Below are 11,737 nucleotides of genomic sequence, written 5' to 3'. Positions count from 1 at the left end.
AAGAGAGGCTGAGAAACAATCTTGCCGTAAACCCCACCCCTGGTGTGGCGACCCACAGTCAGGTGGGAACTCAAAACCTGGAGCTTCTCCCTGAGAGGCAAAGGGTTTGAACTCCACATCAAGCACCCCTACTTTTAAAACCTGAGAAATGAGGGAATTCTCTGGCGGTCCAGTGGTCAGGACTCCTCGCTTTCACTGCTGAGGCCCTGGGTTCAATCTCTGGTCGGGGAACAAAGATTCTGCAGCTGCCTGGTGCAGCCAAAAATAAAAAAATAAAATAAAACCTGAGAAACGAGCTCCCAAAACATTGAGCTTTGAAAACCAACAGGTCTTACCTCCACAAGAACCACAAGGCTACAGGGAACTGAGAAATGGCTCTTTAACACCTCATGCACTTGGACTCACCCACCCCAGGGACCAGCACAGAAGCATCCAATTTAGAGTTGCCCAGACTTTATGTGAAAGAGGCTCATTTGCTGGTCTTGGAGCCCCAGCCCGAGGGGCAAGCATCTAGTACCCCCACAGGTGGAGGCTGACAGGTGCCATATTTGCGTTTTCTGTCTTGCTCCAGTTGGTGGGCACCATTTTTTAAATCTCTACTAATCCTTTTTTTCTGGCAAGAGCTTTTACACATGCTTGGAGCCCCAGTTTTTAAAGCTGCTGCCCAGAAGATGCTCCTTGATCACCTGGCTCTGGAGGCCAGGAGTCTTGCATTCCTGAGTCTCATGGGATTGTAACACACAGAGATATAGTTTTTGTCAGACTACCACCACCTCGCACTGCGCAGACAGCAGACTGAAACACACCCCAAGTCTTTTCTGAGAAAGAGGCCTATTTGCTTGTCCGGAAGCTTCAGTGTGAGGGGCAAGCTTCTGGTTTGGCACACATCCAGGTGCCTATGGAGGTGTTCTCAGGGAATGGATGTCAGTGGACGCAATCTCTGTACTCTTACTCTCCCTTGATCCAGCTCACCGGTGTCTCCCATAAAGGAGCTTACACCCATGCTTGGTGCCCTGATTTTTGCAGCTGCCACCAAGGGACACTTCTACATCACCAGGCTCTGTGACCTGTGGAGCTCACACTTTCAGTCCCACAGAACAATATATTTTTTCATACTTTAAAAGCTGCTGCCTAAGGGTCTGGCATCTAATCAACCTGAATCCGGGTGCTGACTGACTCCTCTCCTTGCAGAAACTGACAGGTCTTGGAACACCCTCAAAGACTAGAAGCTATTTTTTATAAATTTATTTATTTATTTTTGGCTGTGTTGGGTCTTCGCTGCTGCGCATGGGCTTTCTCTAGTTGTGGCGAGCAGGGGCTACCCTTTGCTGTGGTGCATGGGCTTCTCATTGCAGCGGCTTCTCTTGTTGCGGAGCATGGGCTCCAGGCACACGGGCTTCAGTAGTTGTGGCACGTGGGCTCAGTAGTTGTGGCTTGCAGGCTCAGTAGTTGTGGCTCGTGGGCTCTAGAGCGCAGGCTCAGTAGCTGTGGTGCACGGGTTAGGTTGCTCCACAGCATGTGGGACCCTCCTGGACCAGGGCTCGAACTCATGTCCCCTGCATTGGCAGGTAGACTCTCAACCACTGTGCCACCAGGGAAGTCCCCAAAGACTGGAAGCTATTAAAAACAAAACAGGCTGCTTGGATAATCACAAAGGTTTGAGAGACAATGAACAGCTAGGGCAGGATTGAATGATAAGATTCATCTCCTACATGAGGCCACTCCTTCAAGACTGGGAGAGGTAGGTATTTCATTTACTGTATAATAACTAACACAGAGAGTAAAGCAAAATGAGGAAAGAGAGGAATATGTTCCAACTGAAACAACAAGAAAAAAAACTCAGGGAAAAAACCCTCAATGAAACAGAGATAATTACTTTACCCTAAAAGAGTTTAAAGTAATGATTATAAAGATGCTTATCAGGGAGCTCCCTGGTGGTCCAGTGGTTAGGACTTGGTGCTTTCACTGCTGTGGGCCCAGGTTCAATCCCTGTCTGGGGAACTAAGATCCCACAAGCCATGCAGCAGGGCAAAAAAACAAAAACAAAACAAAACTCACCAGACTCAGGAGAAGAATTGATGAACTCAGTGAGAAATTCAACGAAGGATACAAAATATAAGAAAGTACCAAATAGAAGTTGGGGAGCTGAAAAACACAATAACTGAACTGAAAGATATACTAGAGGGGTTCAACAGCAGACGAGATGAAGCAAAAGACAGGATCAATCAACTCGAAGACAGGGCAGTGGAACTCACCTAATCAGAACAGCAAAAAGAAAAACGGAAAAAAAAAAGTGAACTTAAGGGACTTATGGGACAACATTTGCATTACAGGAACCCTAAAAGGAGAAAAGACAGAGCAAGAGGTGGAAATTATATTTGAAGAATTAATTACTGAAAACTTCCCTAACCTGGGGAAGGAAACAGACTTTCAGATCCAGGAAGCTCACAGAGTGCCAAACAAGATGATCCCAAGAGACCCACACCAAGATACATTATAATTAAATAACAGAAGTTAAAAACAAGGAGGGAATCTTAAAAGTAATAAGAGAAAAACAACTTTTATGTATAAGGAAACCCACATAAGACTATCAGTAGATTTTTCAGCAGAAACTTTGCAGGCCAGAAAGGAGTGGCACAATATTCAAGGTGCTAAGAGAGAAAACTCCCAACCAAGAATATTCTACCCAGAATATTTATCATTCAGAAGTGAAACAGAGATAGTCTACCAGACAAGCAAAAGCCAAAGCAGTTCATGACCACTAAACCAGCCTCACAAGAAATGTTAGAGACTTCTTTAAGCTGAAAAGAGTGCTAATTAGTAAGAAGAAAACATGTGAAGGTATAAATTTTACTGGTAAAGGTAAATATATAGTAAAGGAGATGGATTAATCACTTATAAAACTAATATGAAGGTTAAAAGACAAAAAGTAGTAAAACTAACTATAACTACAATAATTAGTTAAGGGATACACAAGATAAAAAGATGTAAAATGTAACATTAAAAACAAAACTTGGACGGAAGAGTTAAAATATAGCATTTTACAATTTATTCAAATAAGTTGTTATCAACTTTAAAATAGGCTGTTATAAATGTAAGTTGCTATATGCAACCCGCATGGTAACCACAAAGCAAAAACCTATGGTAGATAATGACAGAGGAATATAAGCATACCACTAAGAAAAAATCATTACACAACAGAGAGAGAAAGCAAGAAAAGAAAGTAACAGAGATAAAATACAAAACAGCCAGAAAATAATGAACAAAATGACAATAAGTACATACCTATCAATAATTATTTTAAATGTAAAAGACTAAATTCTCCAATCAAAAGACACAGTGGGGCTTCCCTGGTGGCGCAGTGGTTGAGAGTCCACCTGCCGATGCAGGGGACACGGGTTCGTGCCCCGGTCTGGGAGGATCCCACATGCCGCAGAGCGGCTGGGCCCGTGAGCCATGGCTGCTGGACCTGCACGTCCAGAGCCTGTGCTCCACAGCGGGAGAGGCCACAACAGTGAGAGGCCCGCATACAGCAAAAAAAAAAAAAAAAAGACACAGTGACTAAAGCAACAGAGATCCTAAATGACACAACAGAACAGTTAGACTTAACTGATATTTTCAGGACATTATATCCCCCAAAAAGCAGAATACACATTCTTTTCAAGTGCACATGGAACATTCTCTAGGATTGACCACATACTAGGGCACAAAACAAGCCTTAACAAATTTAAGAGTATAAAAATTATTTAAAGCATCTTTTCTGACCACAACAGCATGAAACTAGAAATCAACCACAGAAAAAGAAATGAGAAAAAAACAATTACATGGAGGCTAAACAACATGCTACTAAAAATCCAATGGGTCAGTGATGACATCAAAGAAGAAATTTTAAAATACCTTAGCAAATGACAATGAAAACACAACTATACAAAACCTGTGGATGCAGCAAAAGCAGGTCTTAGAGGGAAATTCATAGCAATACAGACCTTCTTTAAGAAACAAAAAATATCTCAAATAAACAACCTAACCCACCACTTAAAAGAACAAGAAAAAGAACAAACCCTAAAGTCAGCAGAAGGAAGGAGATAATAAAGATCAGAGAAGAAATAAATAAAATAGATTAAAAATAAAATAGAAAACTCTCAGCCATGTGAGAATACAGTGAGAAGGTGGCCACCTACAAATTAGGAAGGGGGCTTTCACCTGACACAGGATTTGCTTGTACTTTGATCTTGTACTTCCCAGCCTCTAATAAAACTGGGGGAAATAAATGTTGTTTAAATGGAAAAAAAATAGAAAAATCAATAAAACCAAGAGCTGGCTCTTTGAAAGGGTAAAAACTATTGACAAACCTCTGGACAGGCTCACCAAGATGAAAAGAGAGAAGACCCAAATAACCAAAATAAGAAATAAAAGAGGAAAAATCAATTGATACCACAGAAATACAAAAAAAATAAGAGACTACTATGAACAATTATATGCCAACAAATTCAAAAACATAGATGAAGTGGACAACTTTCTAGAAACACACAGCCCACCAAAACTGAATCAAGAAGAAATAGGTAACTTGAACAGACTGACTACTAGAAATGAAATAGAATCTGTAATTTAAAAACTCCCTACAAACAAAAGTCCAGGACCAGATGGTTTCACAGGTGAATTCTACCAAACATACAAAGATCCCTCTCAAAGTTTTCCAAAAGACTGAAGAAGCAGGGACTTCCCTGGTGGCGCCGAGGTTAAGAATCTGCCTGACTGTGCAGTGGACATGGGTTTGATCCCTGGTCCAGGAAGATCTCACATGCTGCCACAACTACTGGGCCTGTGCTCTAGAGTCAGTGAGCCACAACTACTGAGCCCATGTGCCACAACTACTGAAGCCCGCGTGCTCTAGGGCCTGCATGCCGCAACTACTGAGCCCACGTGCCACAACTACTGAGACCCACACACCGCAACTACTGAAGCCCACACGCCTAGAGCCCATGCTCCGCAACAAGAGAAACCCCCGCTTGCTGCAACTAGAGAAAGCCCATGCACAGCAATGAAGACCCAATGCAGCCAAAAAATAAATTAATAAATTTTTTAAAATTCGACATCTGGACTTCCCTGGTGGTGCAGTGGATAAGAATCCCCCTGCCAATGCAGGGGACAAGGGTTTGAGCCCTGCTCCGGGAAGATTCCACATGCTGCAGAACAACTAAGCCTGTGCGCCACAACTACTGAGCCTGTGCTCTAGAGCTCACAAGCCACAACTACTGAGCCCGCGTGCCACAACTACTGAAGCCCGTGCACCTAGAGCCCGTGCTCCAGAACAAGAGAAGCCACCACAATTAGAAGCCTATGCACCACAACAAAGAGTAGCCCCCACTCGCCACAACTAGAGAAAGCCTGCGTGCAGCAACAAAGACCCAAAACAGCCAAAAATTTAAAAAATTTTTTAAACTGGTAGGAAAGAGGTAAAACTGTCATTATACGCAGATGACATAACACTATATATAGAAAACCCTAAAGACTCCACACAAAAACTACTAGAACTGATAAATGAATTAAGCAAGGTAGCAGCATACAAGATTAACATACAGAAATCTGTTGCATTTCTTTACACTAACAATGAAATATCAGAAAGGGAATGTAAACAAACAATCCCTTTTACAATTGCATCAAAAATAAAATACTTAAGGAATTCCCTGGCAGTCCAGTGGTTAGAACTCAGTGCTTTCACTGCCGGGGCCCGGGTTCAATCCCTGGTGGGGAATTAAGATCCCACAAGCCATGCAGTGTGGTCAAAAATCAATCAATCAATCAATCAAGATTGAACAAATGACAGCAGCCTCGTTTTGAAAAATATTTTTAAATAAATAAAATAAAAGAGGAATAAATCTCACCAAAGAGGTGAAAGACTTATATGCTGAGAACTACAAAATTAATAAAGGAAACTGAAGATAATTCAAAGAAATGGAAAGATAGCCCATGCTTTTGGATTGGAAGAATTAATATTGTTTAAATGGCCATACTACCCAAAGCAATCTACAGATTTAATGTAATCACTATCAAAATACCTGTGACATTTTTCACAGAACTAGAACAAATAATCCTAAAATTTATATGGAACCATAAAAGACCCAGAATTGCCAAAGCAGTCCTGAAGAAGAACAAGGCAGGAGGCATAGCCCTCCCAGACTTCAGACAGTACTGCAAAGCTAATCAAAACAGCCTAGTATTGGCACAAAAACACATATACAGATGAATGGAAGAGAATAGAGAGCCCAGAAATAAATCCATACACCTTTGGACAATTAATCTTTGACAAAGGAGGCAAGAATATACAATGGGGAAAAGACAGTATCTTCAGCAAGTGGTGTTGGGAAAGTTGGACAGCTGCATATAAATCAGTGAAGCTAGAGCATATCCTTACACCCTACGCACACACACAAAAAAACTCAAAATGGCTTAAAGGTTTAAATATAAGACAAGACACCATAAAACTCCTATAAGAGAACATAGGCAAAACATTCTCTGACATAAATCATACTAGTGTTTTCTTAGGTCAGTCTCCCAAGGCAATAGAAATAAAAGCAAAAATAAACAAATGGGACCTAATCAAAATTGTAAGCTTTTGCACAGCAAAGGAAACCATAAATGAAACAAAAAGAAAACCTACAGACTGAGAGAAAATATTTGCAAATAATGCGACTGACAAGGGCTTAATATCCAAAATATACAAACCGCTCCTACAATTCAATAACAAAAAACAAACAACCCAACTGAAAAATGGGCACAAGACCTAAATAGACATTTCTCCAAAGAAGACATACAGATGGCCAATAGGCACATGAAAAGATGCTCATCATCACTAATTATTAGAGAAATGCAAATCAAAACAACGAGGTGCCACCTCACACCAGTCAGAATGGCCATCATTAAAAAGTCTACAAATAGGGACTTCCCTGGTGGTCCAGTCAGTAAGACTCCACTTTCCCAATGCAGGGGTCCCAGGTTCGATCCCTGGTTGGGGAAATAGATCCCACATGCATGCTGCAACTAAGAAGTCCACATGCCACAACTAAGACCCCACACAGCCAAAATAAATAAATAAATAATTTTTTAAAAAAGTCTACAAATAATAAATGCTGGAGAGGATATGGAAAAAAGGGAACCCTCTTACGTTGTTGGTGGAAACGTAAATTATGTAGCCACTTTTGAAAAAAGTATGGAGGTTCCTCAAAAAAATAAAACCAGCAATGCCATATGATCCAGCAATCCCACTCCTGGGCATCATATATCCGGACAAAACTATTATAATGCAAAAAGATACATGCACCCCTATGTTCATAGCAGCACTATTTATGATAGCCAAGACATGGAAACAACCTAAATGTCCATCGACAGATGAATGGATAAAGAAGATGTGGTATATCTATATCTACATAGATACATATATATAGATATACAGTGAAATATTACTCAGCCATCAAAAAGGATGAAATCATGCCATTTGCAGCAACATGGATGGACATAGAGATTATCATATTAAGCACAGTAAGTCAGAAAAAGTCAAATACCATATGATACCACTTATATGTGGAATCTAAAATACAACACAAATGAACACTTCTATGAAACAAAAACAGACTCACAGATATAGAAAACAGACTTGTGGTTGATAAGGGGGAAGGTGAGTGGGGGAGGAAAGGATTGGGAGTTTGGGATTAGCAGATGCAAACTATTATATATAGGATGGATAAACAACAACTTCCTACTGTATAGAACAGGGAACTATATTCAATATCCTGTGATAAACCATAATGGAAAAGAATCTGGAAAGAAATATATATATGTATAACTGAGTCACTTTGCTTTACAGCAGAAATTAAACACAACACTGTAAATCAACTATATTTCAATATAGTTTTTTAAAAGACATAGTGGCTAACAGCAACAACAAACACAGAAAATAACAACAAACACAGAAAATATGGAGAAATTTGGAACCCCTGCATGTTGCTGGTGGGAATACAAAATTGTTTAGCTGCTGTGGAAAACATACGGCAATTCCTCAAAAAATTAACCATAGAATTATCACATGATCCAGCAATTCTACATCTGGTATATATCCCAAAGAAATGAAAGAAGGGACTCACAAAGATATTTGTACACCCATGTTCAATTGCAGCATTATTCACAACTGTCAAAAGGTGGAAGCAAATCAACTATACTTCAATCAAAAAAATATTTTTTTAAAGGTGGAAGCAACCTAAGTGTCTGCCATCAGATGATAGATAAATAAAATGTGATATATCCATACAATGGATTATTTAGCCTTAAAACAGAAGGAAATCCTGTCACATGCTACAACATGAATGAATCTTAAAGATATTATGCTAAGTTAAGTAAAATAAGCCAACCACAAAACAACAAATACAGTTGACCCTTGAACAAAGAGGGGGTTAATCCACATAGAACTTATAGTCAGGCCTTTGTATCCATGGGTCCTCCAAATCTATTGGTTTCAACCAATCACAGACCATGTAGTAGTGTAGTACTTACTACTGAAAAATATCTGGGTGTAAGTGGACCCATGCAGTTCAAACTTGCATTGTTCAAGGGTCAACTGTACTGTATGACTCCACTTATAAGGTACACAGAATAGTCAAATTCATAAAGACGGAAAATAGAATGGTGGTTACCAGAGGCTAGGGGGAAAGGAAATGGGGAATTATTATTTAATAGGTACAGAGTTTCAGTTGGAGATGATAAAGTTCTGGAGCTAGGTAGTGGTGATGGTTGTACAACAACATGAATGTACTTAATGTCATTTTACACTTAAAAATGGTAAATTCTATGTTATATATTTTGCCACAAAAAAGAGTGACAGAAAAATAAAGACATTTTCAGAAAAAAAAGAAGACAGAGCGATTAAATGGATAAAAAAGCAAGACCCCTCCATATACAGCCTACAAGAGACTCACTTCAGATGTAAGGACACACACAGACTGAAAGCGAAGGCATGGAAAAGATACTCCATACAAATGGAAACCAGAAGATAGGGTAGCTATACTCATATCAGACAAAATTGATTTTAAGACAAAGACTAATAAGAGACAAAAAAGGGCATTAAATTATGATAGAGGGGTCAATCCAACAAGAAGATACAACATTTATAAATGTTTATACACCCAACATAGGAGCACCTAAATATATAAAGCAAATATTAACAGACCTAAAGCAAGAAATCGACAGCAATACAATAATAGTGGGGGATTTTAGTGCCCCACTTTCATCAATGGATAGATCATCAAGACAGACAATCAATAAGGAAACAGCAACCTTAACACTTTAGACCAGATAAATTTTACAGATATATACAGAACACTTCATTCAAAAATATATAAAATATATTCTTCTCAAATACACATGGAACATCCTCCAGGACAGATCATATGTTAGGCCACAAAACAAGTCTCAGTAAACTTAAGAAGACTGAAATCATATCAAGAATCTTTTCTGACCACAAAGGTATGAAACTAGAAATAACTTACATGAAGAAAACTGGAAAATTCACAAATATATGGAGATTAAACAACATGCTACTGAAAAACCAATGGGTCAAAGAAGAAATCAAAAGAGAAATCAAAAATACCTTGAGACAGGGACTTCCCTGGTGGCGCAGTGGTTAAGAATCCACCTTATGCAGGGGACATGGGTTCAAGCCCTGGTTCAGGAAGATCCCACATGCTGTGGAGCAACTAAGCCCTAGTGCTACAACTACTGAGCCCATATGCCAAACTACTGAAGCCCGCGTGCCTAGAGCCCATGCTCCACAACAAGAGAAGCCCACACACCACAATGAAGAGTTGCCCCTGCTCACCGCAACTAGAGAAAGACCTCACGCAGCAACGAAGACCTTGCGCAGCCAAAAATGTATAAATTTATTTTTAAAAAATACCTTGAGACAAATGAAAATAGAAATACAACATACCCAAACTTATGAGATGCAGCAAAAGCAATTCTAAGAGGGAAATTCATAAATGATAAATACCTACACCAAGAAATAAGAAAAATCTCAAACAACCCAACTTTACGCATCATGGAAATAAAAAAGAACAAATGAAACCCAAAGATGGTAGAGGAAGGAAATAAAGATCAGAGTGGAAATAGCGACTAAAAAGACATTAGAAATATCAATGAAATGAAGAGTGGGTTCTTTGAAAAGAAACAAAATTGACAAACCTTTAGCTGGACACACCAAGAAAAAAAGAGGTCTCAAATAAAACCAAAATAACAGAGGAGACATTACAATTGATACCACAGAAACACAAAGAATCATAAGAGACTACTATGAACAATTATATGGCAACAAATCTGACGACCTAGAAGAAATGGATAAATTCCTAGAAACATACAACCTACAAGATTGAATCATGAAGAAATAGAAAATCTGAGCAGACTGACTACTAGCAGTGAGTTTGAATCAGTAATCAAAAATCTCCCAACAGTTGGGAGCATTGGTTGTTTCTCTAGGAAGCATAGTAGTAAGCACTAATATCATTCTTCCTAATGAACATACAACCTGGTACATATTTCATCATGAAATGGATTGTGAAGTGGCACTATTATCACTTACACTACTACTTTCTGGGTGCAGCATCAGAATGCATCAAGTTTGGGATCAAGTCAGACATAGACCCACTTAGACAAATATCTTGACCTACTAGTTCGGATGAGTTGATTTACAAGAGTGGATTCTAGCGTGTAAAGAACATACAGCAACTTGCTTTGGACCAGTCTTACATAAAGGGGTTTGTGGTTGAATGAAAAGATCTACTAAACCACTCCTCCGAAAAGTGAACCTCACAGATGTTTCTGCTGGTTTCAGTTGAGAGAAACTACGTGGTTTATGAACAAACTCATAGACGTGTTGTTTCACAAGCGTTTGATTTTTTCCGGTAAAAGCACCTCTTCAGGGTACCATGTTACCTTTTATCTTCCAGTTCCAGATGGCTTGTCGAGTTTATATCCCTTGTATTGTGGCCGACCCCATGTGTATACAGAGCACACATCTCATCCCGTGTGTATCACAAGCAGTGAAGGCACTTGACCCTGAAGCCAGATTCCCAGGCAGGACCCAACATTGTCCTGTTGGTTCCCAATTCCTGCACTTGCGGCTTTATTACCAAAGCCAAACAAAAACACTACAAGGAAACTGCAGATCAATATCCCTTACGAACACCAATACAAAATCCTCAACAAAATACTAGCAAACAGAAATCAACAGCATATTAAAAGGATTATACTCCATGACCAATGGAATGTATTCATGTAACACAAGGATGGTTCAACATACAAAAATTATTCAATATACAGTAATATGCCAAATCAACAAAATAAAGGGGAAAGAAATACATGATCATCTCAATTGATGCAGAAAGGCATTTGACAAATTCAGCATCCTTTCATGATAAAAACACTCAACCAAATAGGAATAGAAGGAAACTATCTCAACATAATAAAAGATATGTATGAAAACTCAAAGCAAAAATCATACTCAGGGCTTCCCTGGTGGCGCAGTGGTTGAGAGTCCGCCTGCCGATGCAGGGGACACGGGTTCGTGCCCCGGTCCGGGAAGATCCCACATGCCGCAGAGCGGCTGGGCCTGTGAGCCATGGCCACTGAGCCTGTGCGTCCGGAGCCTGTGCTCCGCAACAGGAGAGGCCACAACAGTGAGAGGCCCGCATAC

The sequence above is a fragment of the Lipotes vexillifer genome, unplaced genomic scaffold, assembly GCF_000442215.2.
Source record: "Lipotes vexillifer unplaced genomic scaffold, Lipotes_vexillifer_v1.1 scaffold528, whole genome shotgun sequence".
Taxonomy (NCBI): domain Eukaryota; kingdom Metazoa; phylum Chordata; class Mammalia; order Artiodactyla; family Lipotidae; genus Lipotes; species Lipotes vexillifer.
Note: the sequence above shows the minus strand (reverse complement) of the source record.